This window comes from Oryctolagus cuniculus, chromosome 4 (assembly GCF_051225735.1).
Source record: "Oryctolagus cuniculus isolate XC-2025 breed Fujian yellow rabbit chromosome 4, ASM5122573v1, whole genome shotgun sequence".
In the NCBI taxonomy this organism is placed as follows: Eukaryota; Metazoa; Chordata; class Mammalia; order Lagomorpha; family Leporidae; genus Oryctolagus; species Oryctolagus cuniculus.
The window spans coordinates 135,645,517-135,660,256 of NC_142870.1; positions in this window are offsets into that span (position 1 = coordinate 135,645,517).

Sequence of the window (14,740 nt, forward strand, 5' to 3'; positions counted from 1 at the left end):
TTGGCTCACTAGACTAATCCTTTGCCTGCAGTACCGGCACCCCAGGTTCTATTCCCGGTTGAGGCACTGGTTCTGTCACGGTTGCTCCTCTTCCAGTACAGCTCTCTGCTGTGGCCCAGGCAAGCAGTGGAGGATGGCCCAAGTGCTTGGGCCCTGCACTTACATGGGAGACCAGGAGGAAGCACCTGGCTCCTGGCTTCGGATCGCCGCAGCATGCCGGCAGTAATGGCCACTTGGGGTTGAACCAACAGGAAAAAGGAAGACCTTTTTCTCTGTCTCTCTCTCTCACTAACTCTGCCTGTCAAAAAAAATAAATAAATAAGTAAACTCATAGACAAAAAAGGAAATATAATAACAGATACTACAGAAATAAAAAGAATCATCAGGAATTACAACAAAGGGTTATCTTCAAGCAAATTGGAAACTCTAGAAGAAATGAAGAGATTCCTAGGCACATACAATCTACTAAAATTGAGTCATGAAGACACAGAAAACCTAAACAAACCAAAAACCAAGATAAAGGTTGAATCAATAGTAAAGACTCTTAACAATGAAAAGCCTAGGACCAGATGGTTTCACTGCTGATTTCCACCAGACTTTTAAAGAACTAATTTGAATTTTTCTCAAGCTATTCAAAACGATTGATAGGGAGGGAATTCTCCAAAGCTCCATCTATGAGTCCAGCATTACCTTAATTCCAAAGCCTGACTAAAGATACAAGAGAAAGATATCCCTGATGGGCATAGATGCAATAATCCTCAACTAAATACCAGCTAAGTGAAATCAACAACACATCAGAAACATCACTCATCTGGACCAAGTGGGATTTATCCCTGGTATGCAGGGATTATTCAACATTCTCAAATCATTAAATGTGATACATCACATTAGTAAACTGAAGCATGAAAATATTATGATTATTTCAATAGATGCAGAGAATACACTTGATAAAATACAACCTTGTTTCATGAAAAAAATTATTAAGCTAATTGTATATAGAAGAACAACTCTAAGCACAATCAAGGAGATTTATGAAAATCTTGCAACCAGTATCTTATTGAATGGGGAAAAGTTGGAAGCATTCCCACTATGATATGGAACCAAAAAAGCATGCCCACACTCATCATTTCTATTCACTGTAGTCCTGGAAGTTTTAGCCAGAGCCATTATGCAAGAAAAAGAAAATGAAAGAATACAAATTGGAAAGGAGGAGTCAAACTATCAAATTATCTCCATTTACAGATGACATGATTTTATATATACATATATGTTACATATCATATATTTTATATATGTATATATATATATATTATAGGAGAACCAAAAGACTCCACTAAGATACTATTAGAACCTATAAAATAGTTTGGTAAAGTCGCAGGATACCAAATTAGCACACAAAAATCAATGGCCTTTGTATACACAATGCCATGGCTGAGAAATAACTTCCAACATAAATTCAATTCACAATAAGTATGAAAAATTAAACACCTTGGAATAAATTTAACTAAGGAGATCAAATATCGCTACAATAAAAATTGCAGAACATTTAAGAAGTTATAGAAGAATACACAAAAAAAAATGGAAAAATCTTCCATGTTTATGAATTGGAAGATTTTTTTTGACAGGCAGAGTGGACAGTGAGAGAGAGAGACAGAGAGACAGAGAGAAAGGTCTTCCTTTTTGCCGTTGGTTCACCCTCCAATGGCTGCCGCGGCTGGCACGCTATGGCCGGCGCATCGTGCTGATCCGAAGCCAGAAGCCAGGTGCTTCTCCTGGTCTCCCATGGGGTGCAGGGCCCAAGCACTTGGGCCATCCTCCACTGCACTCCCAGGCCGTAGCAGAGAGCTGGCCTGGAAGAGGGGCAACCGGGACAGAATCCGGCGCCACGACCAGGACTAGAACTTGGTGTGCCAGTGCCGCAAGGCAGAGGATTAGCCTAGTGAGCCATGGTGCTGGCCCAAATTGGAAGATTTAATATCATCAAAATGTCCATACAACCCAAAGCAATTTACAGATGAATTGCAATTCCAATCAAAATACCAACCGCATTCTTCTCATATCTAGAAAAGTGAGTCAAAACTCATATGGAAAAACAAGAGATCCTGAATAGCTAAAGCAATCTTATACAACAAAACAAAGATGGAGGCATCACAATACCAGACTTCAAAACATTCTACAGGGCAGTTATAATGAAAACAGCCTTGACTTCATATAAAATTAGAAATATAGCCCAATGGGACATAATAGAAATTCTAGAAATCAATTCACTCATCTACAACCAACTTATTTAGATAAAGGAGCTAGAATATATCCCTGGAGCAAGGACAATCTCTTTAACAAATGATTTGGGAAAACTGGATCTCTACAGCCAGAAGTATTTTTTTTAAAGATTTATTATTTATTTGAAAGTCAGAGTTACACAGAGAGAGTAGGAGAGGCAAAGAGAGATAGAGAGGTCTTCCATCTGCAGGCTCACTCCTCAATTGGCGACAATGGCCAGAGCTGTGCCAATCCAAAGCCAGGAACCAGGAACTTCCTCTGGATCTCCCAGGAGGGTGAAGGGGCCCAAGCACTTGGGCCATCTTCACTGCTTTCTCAGGCCATACATGGTAGAAACCTGGATTGGAAGTGGAACAGACCAGCGCCCATATGGGATGCCAGCACTGAAGGCACTGGCTTTATGCGCTATGACAGAGTTCCGGCCCCAGCCAGAAGTGTTAATCAAGATCTCTGCCCAATACCTTACACAAAAATGCACTCAAAATGGATCAAGTGCCTAAATCCAATACCTGATACTGTCAAATTACTAGAGAAGACTGGGGAAACTCTCTGCAAGACACTAGCATAGGCAAAGACTTCTTGTAAAAGGCCCCATAGTTACAGGCAACAAAAGCCAAATTTCACAATTGGGATTATGTCAAGCTGAGAAGCTTCTGTACTGAAAAAGAAACACTCAGCAAAGTGCGGAATGGAAAACATATTTGCAAGCTATGCAACAGATAACAGATTAATATCCAGAATCTATAAAAAGCTCAAGAAACTCAACATCAAAATAATTGATCCAGTTGAGAAATGGGCAGGGCCAGCATTGTGGTGCAGTAAGTTAAACCTCCTCTGCAGGGCCGGCATCCTATATGGGCACCGGTTCTAGTCTTGGCTGCTCCTGTTCTGATCCAGCTCTCTGCTATGGCATGGGGAAGCAGTAGAAGATGGCCCAAGCACTTGGGCCCCTGCACCTGTATGGGAAACTAGGAGGAAGTTCCTGGCTCCTGGCTTCATATTCGCTCAGCTCTGGCCGTTCTGGCCATTTGGGGAGTGAACCAGTGGATGGAAGACATTTCTCTGTTTCTCTCTCTCTCTGTAACTCTATCTCTCAGATAAATAGAGAAAAACTTTTAAAAAAAGAAATGGGTATAGGACTTCAACAGGCATTTTTCAAGAAGGAAATTCAAATGGCAAATGAAACTAAAATGAAGTTTCACCTTACCCCAGCAAGAATGTGTCTCATACTGAAATCCACAAATAATAAATGATGGAGAAGTTGTGGGGGATAAGGTTCCCTCATTCACTGTTAGTGGGAATGTAAAATGGTGTAACCATTGTGGAAATTAGTAGGGAGATACCTCAGAACTGAAAATAGATCTGCCTTATTACTCAGAAATCCCACTTCTGGGAATTTACCTAGAGGAAATGTACATTTCAGCTCAATTTATAATAGTTAAATATGGAATCAATCCAGTTGTCCATCAATTGATGACTAGATAAAGAAACTATGGGATATATACACTACATAATACTACTCTGGAAAAAAATGAAATCCTGTCATCTGTAATAAAATGCATGAACCTGGAAACCATTATACTTAGTGAAATAAGCCAGTCCTAAATAGACTAGTACCATATGCATTCTCTGATCTGTGGTAACAGAGTACCTAAAATGTAATAAATATGAATGAAATGGACATTTTGGGATTTGGTGATTATTTACAGTCCTTGTCTTGACGTTCGAAGAACAAAGTTTTTTTCTTCATACTATTTGTTATACTCTTTACTTAGTGTAGGGTTAATTTTATGAGTATAAAGTAAACTGAAAATAGATCGTGGCAAAAATTAAGAGTGGGAATAGGAGAGTGAGGAGGAATAAGGTTGGGGGCGTGGGTGTGAGGCAGAGTAGAATGCAGCATCCATGTTCTTAAATTTGTGTATATGAAATATATGAACTTTATATACTTTAAATAAAATTAAAAAATTAGAAGTTTCTTTTATATTTTCAAAATAGAAGGAACACAAATTTCAGAAATTATCTCTGATAGTCATTGTACACAACAGTTTATACTTAACGTGATTGTTCATTCTTTTGTGTCTGATTTTTTTCTGAAACAGTGCAATTATGAGTATTTTTTATTTAAGTTTCAATATTACTACCATGGAAAAGATATGGATACTCTTATATAAGTGACCATTTCTCATTTTACCTCAAATATTTTAACTGGGAAAATCTTATATACTTGACACAATCCTTTTGCAATTGTATGTATGACAAGATGACTTTGGATATATGTCTTTTGTCTGTCTTTTCCTCTCTGCACATGCCACTGATTTTTTTCATGCTTGATCATTCTCTAATTTTGAAAATGCTCTAATGGAAATTTGATTTTGCATCTATGGTTATTTCCTGTCTTCCCTTTCTTTAATTTTTTTTTTAAAGCTGGAATCTATCTCAGTTTTGCAACTGCAGAAATGTCAATGCAATAAAACCGACATAATAACTTTAAGAAAAGCCTTATATATATATATGATAAGGAGGAGACTCTGTGAAACAGATTACTTTAGAGCCATTAATTAACATACGTTGGGCCTAACAATTATCTGCTTTCACTGTTTTGAGTGGAACATAATGGCCAGCAATGGACAAGGCAGAAATGTTCAGAATGGTGGTATTCAGCTGACTTCAAAGTTCTTCCTAAAGGCAGTGGTCCTAATCCTTGGATGTACATTAAAATTGCCTGGAATGCTTTTAAAGCTACAACTGCCAAACTTCCAGTTTCTGCTTCAGAATGTGGAAAGCTGGAAAGTGGCTTGCAGCAAAAAGATGAACAAATTGCAAGTTCATTACTTTTCTTGAACTCATCAAGAACTGAGGTTTTCGGGAAGTGAATTAATCCAAAATATAAAAAGACCAATGCCTGCCAAAATAGACAGAAGCTGAGCATTTGCTTATTTAGGACAGATGTTCTAAGAAGATGCTTGTAAGAGGCTCAACTAACAAATTCAGATGAGAAGTTGGTGGAGGATGAGTACGGGTTACAATGATATTTTGGAGTTCCTGATGGCCGTAGATATAATGAGAGAACTTTTCCCCTTACATAGTATTCTTCAGGGATTCCAACAGGTCCAAAACTGGCTAAGACTTCTGATAAAGCACCTCTGATGACACATGCCTGGTGGAGGGGGACAGTAGCTGCTGTAAGAGGGCACAGAATGCCACCTGCATTCTTCTCGCCTATACCCACTATGGGTATATACCCATATTCTTCCTTAAGGACTGGTGAAATCCTGTTGAAGATGGGAGGAAAACAGGAAAACAACTGCTGTCAATGGGAGAGGAGGCAGAAGTACATGGGTAGCCCCAAACCATGTTGGGAGAGAATCAGGTGCATTGGGAAGTGCACACCTCTTACTCAAGGATGCAGTACCTTCTTAGGACTGAGTCTTAATCAGAATACAATAGAATTCCCCCTTCATGCCTCCTACAACAGGATCAACAAGAGCAAATAACTAATGTGATTGGAATGCTACTGGAAGTGCTGTAAGAACAAGAAGACAGACCTCTTAAAGGCATAATGTAAAGGGTGATTTAAAGTTGATAGTCTGCTGTGAGTCTAATTGGAGATCTTCTGTAAGTAATCTGGAATTTCTCTCATGCACATTTTACAATCTTTTTTTTTTTCATTTTCAATTATCTTTATATACAGAAGATCTATTCAGTATATACTAAGTAAAGATTTCATCAGTTTGCACCCACACAGAAACACAAAGTGTAAAAATACTGTTTCAATACTAGTTATAGCATTACTTCACATTGCACAACACATTAAGGACAGATCCCACATGAGAAGTAAGTACACAGTGACTCCTGTTGTTGACTTAACAATTTGACACTCTTGTTTATGGCGTGAATAATCTCCCTAGGCTCTAGTCATGAGTTTCGAAGGCTATGGAAGCCTTTTGAGTTCGCCGACTTTGATCTTATTCCGACAGGGTCATAGTCAAAGTGGAAGTTCTCTCCTCCCTTCAGAGAAAGGTACCTCCTTCTTTGATGGCCCCATTCTTTCCACTGGAATCTCATTCGTAGAGATCTTCCATTTAGGTCTTTTTTTTTTTTTCCCAGAGTGTCTTGGCTTTCCATGCCTAAAATACTCTCATGGGCTCTTCAGCCAGATCCAAATGCCTTCAGGGCTGATTCTGAGACCAGAGTGCTATTTAGGACATCTGCCATTCTATGAGTCTGCTGTGTATCCCACTTCCCATGTTGGATCATTCTCTCCCTTTTTTATTCTATCAGTTAGTATTCACAGACACTAGTCTTGTTTGTGTGATCCCTTTGACTCTTAGACCTATCAGTGTGATCAATTGTGAACTGAAGTTGATCACTTGAACTAGTGAGATGGCATTGATACATGCCACCTTGATGGGATTGTACTGGAATCCCCTGGCACGTTTCTAACTCCACCATCTGGGGCAAGTCTGATTGAGCATGTCCCAAATTGTACATCTCCTCCCTCTCTTATTCCCACTCTTATATTTAACAGGGAATGAATTAGTTCACTTGAAGATTTGCCAAGTAAAAAGACCCTCAATGAAACATGGACAAATCAGCCGGTGTAGGGGCTGAGATTAAGTGTGGGGAGGGTTCACAAGAGAACACTGGCAGCTGGCGCAGCAGCTCACTACAGTAATCCTCCGCCTGTGGCACTGGCACCCCAGGTTCTAGTCCCGGTCGGGGTGCTGGATTCTGTCCCGGTTGCTCCTCTTCCTGTCCAGCTCTCTGCTGTGGCCCGGGAGTGCAGTGGAGGACGGCCCAAGTGCTTTGGCCCTGCACCCGCATGGGAGATCAGGAGAAGCACCTGGCTCCTGGCTTCAGATGGGCACAGCGCGCCAGCTGTAGCGGCCATATGGGGGGTGAACCAATGGAAGGAAGACCTTTCTCTTTGTCTCCCTCTCTCTCCCTGTCTAACTCTGCCTGTCAAAACAAAACAAAACAAAAAAAAGAAAAGAAAACCTTGGCAGGAGGGCATTTTTGGGGGTGTTCTATTCTTTAGTGCGATGCTAGAGTTGGAAATGCCTCTGCGTTTCTGAAGACTCATAGTTTTTATTTGTATGAATTAAAAAATTAAAAGGAAAATTATTCAGGATTCCTAGAACTTTTATTTTTAAACTATTATTATTTAAAATTTTTACATTTATTTATTTGAGAGGCAGAGAGACACTCAGAGAGAGTGCTCCCATATTCTGGTTCACTCCCCAAATACCTGCAACAGCTGAGGCTGGGGCAAGCCAGGAACTGGGAACTGGATATCAGTGTCCCATGTAGATGGTATGAGCCATCACTGCTGTTGCCAGGTTGTCTGCATTAGCAGGAAACTAGAATTGGGAGCTGTAGCCAGGACTGAGCCCAGATACTCTGGTACAGGGTGCATGTATCTCAACTGACATCATAATTTCTAGGCCAAACACCTGTCCTTTCCCAGAATTTTTATAAAGTAGCTTTTCTGAGAATGGTATCCTGACATGAGCCAGATGGTTCCAATATACAGATAACATGGAAAACCTCTGCTGGAGTTGCCATACACTGGTGGTTTTATTATCATTACATTAGTGGTTCCAAAATGTTACTGCCATTAGAAAACAGGAGATCATTTAAAAATATTGATGACTGTCTCCACTCCTCAGCTTTCTTATTTGATTTGCAATATTTGATATGGCTTTTGGGAATTTCATTTTAAATCTTTATTTATTTATTTGCAAGGCAGAGTGACAGGGAAGAAGGAGTGTTGGGTTGGGGGCAGAGATCCTCTATCCACTGGTTCTGTTGTGGTTGCAACAGACAGGGCTTGATGAAACTGAAACCAGGAGACAGGGCTCCATGCGGGTCATCCACATGGATGGCAGGAACCCAAGTAATTTGGTCACAATTTTCTGCCTCCTAGATTTCATTAACAGGAAGCTTTATCAATGTGGAGAAGCCAGCATTTGAACCAGGTGATTTGAATAGGATGTAGGCATCTCAACAATGGCTTAAACTGCTGCACCAAAATGCCTACCCTAACTTTTGGGAGACTTTAAAGGTACCCTGGTGATTCTAATGTACAGAAGTTTTGATAAACACTGGTATAGAACTGTGATTACCAAATTTAAACTGCAGCAGAATAATCAGCTTCTTAAAACAGATTATTGGGCTCTACTTTGAGAGATTTTATTCAATAGCTCTGGCTTGGGGGTTGAGAACCTGCCTTTTTTAGCAAGATCTGATTATGCCATTGTTGTTAGCCCTTAAATAACTACTGGTCTTAGAACAGTACTTCTCTGTTGTTACTGTACATAAAATCACTGGGGTCAAGCTATTCTGATACATCAGTATGGAATAAAGCATAAGGTTTTGCATTTCTAACATGCTCTCAGGTGCTGCTAGTGGGTTGAAAACTGCACCTTGCCTAGCAAGAGTCTCCAGAATCTTGTATGGATTATGGAGCTGCAGCAGCAGCAGTCTCTAGTGATTTCTATGTAGATTTAAAGTTTCAGAAATACTGCTCTCGGTGTTGGTGAGTGTTAAACACTGTGTTCTCTGCAACCTGACTTTCCAGTAATCAGAAATCTAAGCTTTGATCTGTCTCTCAGAAGACTGGCATGCTTGTGTTGGGGCATGACAATTTATTAATTCACAATGAAATATACAAGGGTGGAGAGCAGATCCACACATCAATGCCAGCAAATTCCTTTGTAGTATGGAAAAATCACAAGAAATCAACCTATTAGATGAAGGCTTGCATGAGCAGGAAACAAAATAAATTGAAGTAATTTTACAAGGTGCTTCTCAGATAGAGTAGCCAAGTTACCTCATTCAATGAAAAGATAAGCCTCCCAAAAACCCACAAAATCATAACATAGGAATTTCTCTTGTCAAGATGCTACCTTCCAGGAGGACAGACCTGCAAAAATCTCTTCCATTATAGCAAGCAGGATTTTGGCACCCAACTATCTTTGTTTTTGCATCCTGACTGTAAATGTGTTGCATTATGTAGTAAAAGGGAAATGAGATTGAAGATAAAATTTGGGCTCTTAACCAGACTACCCTGTGATTGGGAAGATTATCCTGAATGATGTAGGTAGACCCAATTTAATAAAATGGATCTTTAAAAATAAAAAATATGTCCAGAATGTAATGTAGATAGATTAGGTTATAAAGGCATGAGTGTGAAGACTCAAACTGCCACTGCTGGATGTGAAGATGGAGGAAGGGACCCACAATCCAAGAAATGTGGGGAGGTTCTAGAAGGTCTGGAATTCCCCTCAGCTGACAATCACAAGGAAATGAAGACTCTGTTCTTATAACCACAAAGAATCAAATTTTGCCAGTAACCTGAATGAGCAAGTAATAGATTCTCTGTAGACCAAGGCAGGAACACAGCCTGCCAAATCCTCAAACTTGGCCTGGGTAGACCTTTCCTGGACATCTGACCTACAGTAGTATAAGATAATGACTTTGGGTTGTTTGGTTATGGATTTTGTCATTAATTTATTATGCCAACAATGGAAAACTAATACACCTGCTTTTTCTACTCTTCTACTGCTGATCATACTTCTTTGGAAAAAACCTCTATGTAAATGTTAATAATCTAAGTAAAGCTTCTGTGAAATTCCTCTATTCTGAGATATATTATTTCTACTAATGCTTGTTGTAATTTTGTGCCCTATTCTACCATAAGTTGACTTAAAACTATGAGTATAATTCTTAGCTAGGAATTGTTTAACTCTTTGTTCAAATTCCCACTATGTGGTGGGGTTAGGTACTAACAAAAACTGTGATGATTTAAAAATTGAAAATCTAAGTAGTTGGCTTTCTGGACCCATGAATTCCATGTCCATTGATTCAACCAACTATGTACTGAGAATATTAAAGAAAAATATCACATCTTTAGTAAACATGCACTCTTTCTTGTTATTCCCCAAATATAATATAAAAGCTATTTCTTGTATTGGGTATTACAAGAAATCAAGAGTTGTAATAATAACCTTCTTGGTTATTACATCAGCAATATGTAGAATATATAGTAGCTGCCTGATGGCTGTTGGTTGAATGAATGAATAAAAGATAGAAAGATGAGCAAACATTTGTACACACACACACACACACACACACAACTAGGACACTTTGAAGATAGAATGGCCCAGAAATAGCCATAGGGAATTAATCATGATGTTTCTCCCAAATATTAGAGATGTGGTAGTTAATTTTATGTGTCACGTTGAGTGGGCTACAGGATACCAAGATATTTGGTTAAACACCATTCTGGATATTTCTGTGATAATGATTCTGGATATCAATGTTTGAACTGGACTGAGCAAAGCCTCTCCTCCTACCCAGTATAGGAATTCATCTAGGAGCATGGTAGTGGTTTCCTCCAAAGGCTGATGTGGGTATGGGTAGCTGGGCAGTACAAAAACTCCAAGAGCCAATAAATAATATTACTTTAAAATAGTTTGTGATAAAGTCAATCTTATGGCATTCTAAAGCCAAAGGTAAATGGAAGAGTGCATAATCTTACACTGAAAATTAATTTTAATTTCTCATGAAATAAGTAAAGAAAACAATGACCTGCAAATCATTCTGTATTTGAAAATCCTAATGCATCTACTTTATAAATAAAAAGAACAGAAAGAGAGCTGTTCTTGATATAGAAACCAATGTTCTTTGATTAGATCAGGGCTTCTATAACTAGGCATTTATTATGTAAGTAGAACTTTTCCTTCCTGTCTTTTGATGGAGAAGTTAACATGAGATTTTTAATATTTTGGGGTCATGGTGACATATACTGAGGTCAATATCTAAGCCACCAAGGCCAAGTTCTTTAGATGAATTGTTGGAAGGCTTTTAAAGATATTGGCAGGGGTCTTGGACTGCTATAAAAATTTTCTGAAACTGAGTAATTTATGAAGAACAGGAATTTAGCTTCTTACACTCTGGCAGCTAGGATGTCAAAGATAAAGGTGCTGACATTTGGTGTTTGGTGAGGACATTTTTCTGCCTGCTGCTTCAGAGAGGAAGAATGTGGTCCCCTCACATGGTAGAAGGCAGAAGACAAGGTATCTAAACACTGGGGGAAGTCTCATGTATGAAGGCCTTCATCTCATTCATGACGAAGTCCTCATGGCCTAATCACCTCTTAAAGGCTTCCTCTTCCAAGATCTCAACACCTGAAATTTGGAAGCGACCCATTCAAACTGCAGTACAAGGAAATGTCTGCCACAGGACCAGGTTCTCTAGAGAAATTCTGTTAGGGGTTTTAAAGGCACTCTCAAGCATTAAGTTTATTGATCAGTAGAAAGTATTTCTGTTAATCTATTTATTGTATTCCAGGATCAATCTACATTTTATTTTTATCTTATTAGTCTAACTAAATAAAAACAATTATGAATTGTGATGCCTGAGTTCCACATAATAAATGTAAAACTCAAGATATTGCTTGGAAACAGTAAGTGTATTATATACCTCGTTATGTCTCACTGAATGGCTGTGGAATCAGACAAGTAGCTTTCCCCAGTTATATTTTGGTCACAAATTTTTTTAAAGATTTATTTATTTATTTGAAAGAGTTATGGAGACAGAAGGTGAGGCAGAGAGAGAGAGAGAGAGAGAGAGAGAGAGGTCTTCCATCCACTGGGGTTCACTCTCCAATTGGCCATGACAGCTGGAGCTGTGCCGATCGGAAGCCAGGAGCCAGGAGCTTCCTCTGGGTCTCCCACATGGGTGCAGGGGTCCAAGAACCTGGACCATCTTTTACTGCTTTCCCAGGCCATAGCAGAGAGCTGGATTGGAAGTAAAGCAGCCGGGACTAGAACTGGTACCCATATGGAATGCTGGCACTGTAGGAGCAGCTTAACCCACTATGCCACAGTGCCAGCCCGATCACAAATATTGAAAATGGATTCTCTGCCTGGCTACGTAGCATAATCATCATCATCATCATCATCATCATCTCTCTGTGTGTGTGTGTGTGTGTGTGTGGTGTTTGTGTGTGCTTTTTAAGTATCAATCTCCCTCCCAACCCCATCATTCTCATTAATTTTATATAACTGAAGACTGGACACTGTTATTATTAAGTTATTTTCCACTCAGATGCTTGTAATGGGCTGTCAGTTTCAATATCTTAAATTCTTAATGCATATACTTGTCATCTTGGATTTCTGTTATGTAGGTTCTGATTCAATAGGGTGGGAATGGAATATAAAATGATAGGTGTCTTATATGTTTCTTCATGATCCCAATGCTGCTGTTCTGTGGATCATATTTTAAGACGCATGTATCTAGGTTAAGTGATTCCACTAAGGGCATATAAATATTATCTGGTGTTTCAGTACTTTCTTGACATGATCCCTAAAGCCAGATTCAAGCACCAATAATCAAATGTTCCCAAAGTGTTATAAAAGGTTAGGCCGAGGTGATCATACTGTATTGACCTACCATGAGAGGAGACAGTTTAGAAAACATATTTTTTATATTTATAAAATATATAATCTATATTTATTTATATTTATTTTAGAAGAACATATTTTGTATTTTAGTGTAGTCAAAATTCCTCCAGAGGCCTTAGAATCAGATAGTAAGAAAGCTATAGCAGAGTCAAACTTTGTAAGCAGTTTCATTCATTCATTCATGACCTGTGTCCATGACTGCAAACGCTGCGGATTCAGTAATGAATAGAAATGGAGTCATTGTTCTCAGAGAGCTTTTACTGCAGTGAGTAGAGACAGACGGATAGACAAATAGACAAATAAGTATACACTGTATTTCCCTAAATTTCCAGAAGATGTATTTTAAGACACGCCCCCCTACAGCCAGTGAATGCTTGAAAGCACAGGTAGTACTGTACTCTATACATGCTTTTTGTTTTTTTTTTTTAACTATATGCCTAGGATAAAGTTTAATTTATATATTAGACCTAATAAGAGACACAATAATCACTAATAAAATAGAACAACTTTTAGAATATACTGTCATAAAATTGCCAGATACCACTCTTGCTATTTTAGGCCATTATTAAGTAAATAAGGATTACTTGAACTCCTTCTCTGCAATATGGAGACCATTGATTTGATAACCAAAGTGGCTACTAAGTGACTAGCAGGTGATTAGCATGTACAGCACAGACATGTTGGACATCGGGCCATTTTGTCCTGCGCCAGAGAGCATGAGGAGAACATCGGGAGAGCCTGAGGTTTCACTACATTCCGTGGAATGGTGCACAATTTAAAACTTATGAAGTGCTTCTTTTTGGAATTTTCTGTTTAGTATTTGATGACTGCAGTTCACTGCAGGTAACTGAAACCAGAGAAAGCAAAGCCATGGATAAAGTGGTGATCTTTTTTAAAAATGTATTTTTTATTTATTGGAAAGGCAAAATGACAGAGAAAGGTGGAGAAACAAGATAAAGAGAGAATGAGATTTCTGTCCACTATTTCATTCCCCAAATGGCTTCAATAGTTGGGTGGTCAGCCAGTCCAAAACCAGGAGCCTGTAATTCCATCCCGGTCTCCTGTGTAGGTGGCAGGGACCCAGCCACTGGGCCATCTTCTATTGGTTTCTCAAGTACATTAGCAGGGAGCTCGATGGGAAGCAGAGCAACCAGGATTTAAACCACCGTTCTGATATGGGTGCTGGTAACCTGCTGCGCCACAATGCTTGCCCCAAGGCGGCACTCCTTTAAGAGATTAGAGAGGGGGCTGGTGCTGTGGCGCAGTGGGTTAATGCCCTGGACTGAAGTGCTGGCATTCCATATGGGCATCAGTTCAAGTTCTGGCTGCTCCACTTCTGATCCTGCTCTCTGTTATGGCCTAGGAAAGCAGTAGAAGATGGCCCAAGTCCTTGCCCCCTGCACCCGCGTGGGAGACACAGAATCTCCTGGCTTCTGGCTTCAGATTGGCGCAGCTCTGGCTGTTGTGGCCAGTTGGGGAGTGAACCAGAAGATGGAAGACCTCTCTCTCTGCCTCTCTTCTCTCTGTGTATCTGTGACTTTCAAATAAATAAATAAATCTTTTTAAAAAAGAGATTAGAGAGAAGTGTTAGAAACAAAACTAAAATAAAATGATGAGAGGGAACAGATGTTTGATTATTTATTGGGGGGTGGGTGGCGAGAGGGGACAGAGAGAGGGAGAGAGAAACAGAGAACTTCCATCTCCTAGCTTTAATCCCCTCTCCTCCACACCCTAGAGACCTGCAGTGGCCAGGGTGGGGCCTAGGCCAAAGCCAGGAGCTAGGAACTCAATCCAGGTCTTCCACTTGGGTGATAGAAAACCAATCACTTGAGCCATTACTACTTCCTCTTAGGATCTGAAAGGGAGAGAAGAAAGATACACGAGTAAGAAGATTCTCTTGCATTTTCTAGATACATAACCAGGAGCTGGGTCCTCAGACTCAACATCTTGTGACTCTTCTTCTTCAACTCACAGGTTCAAAATAGTTT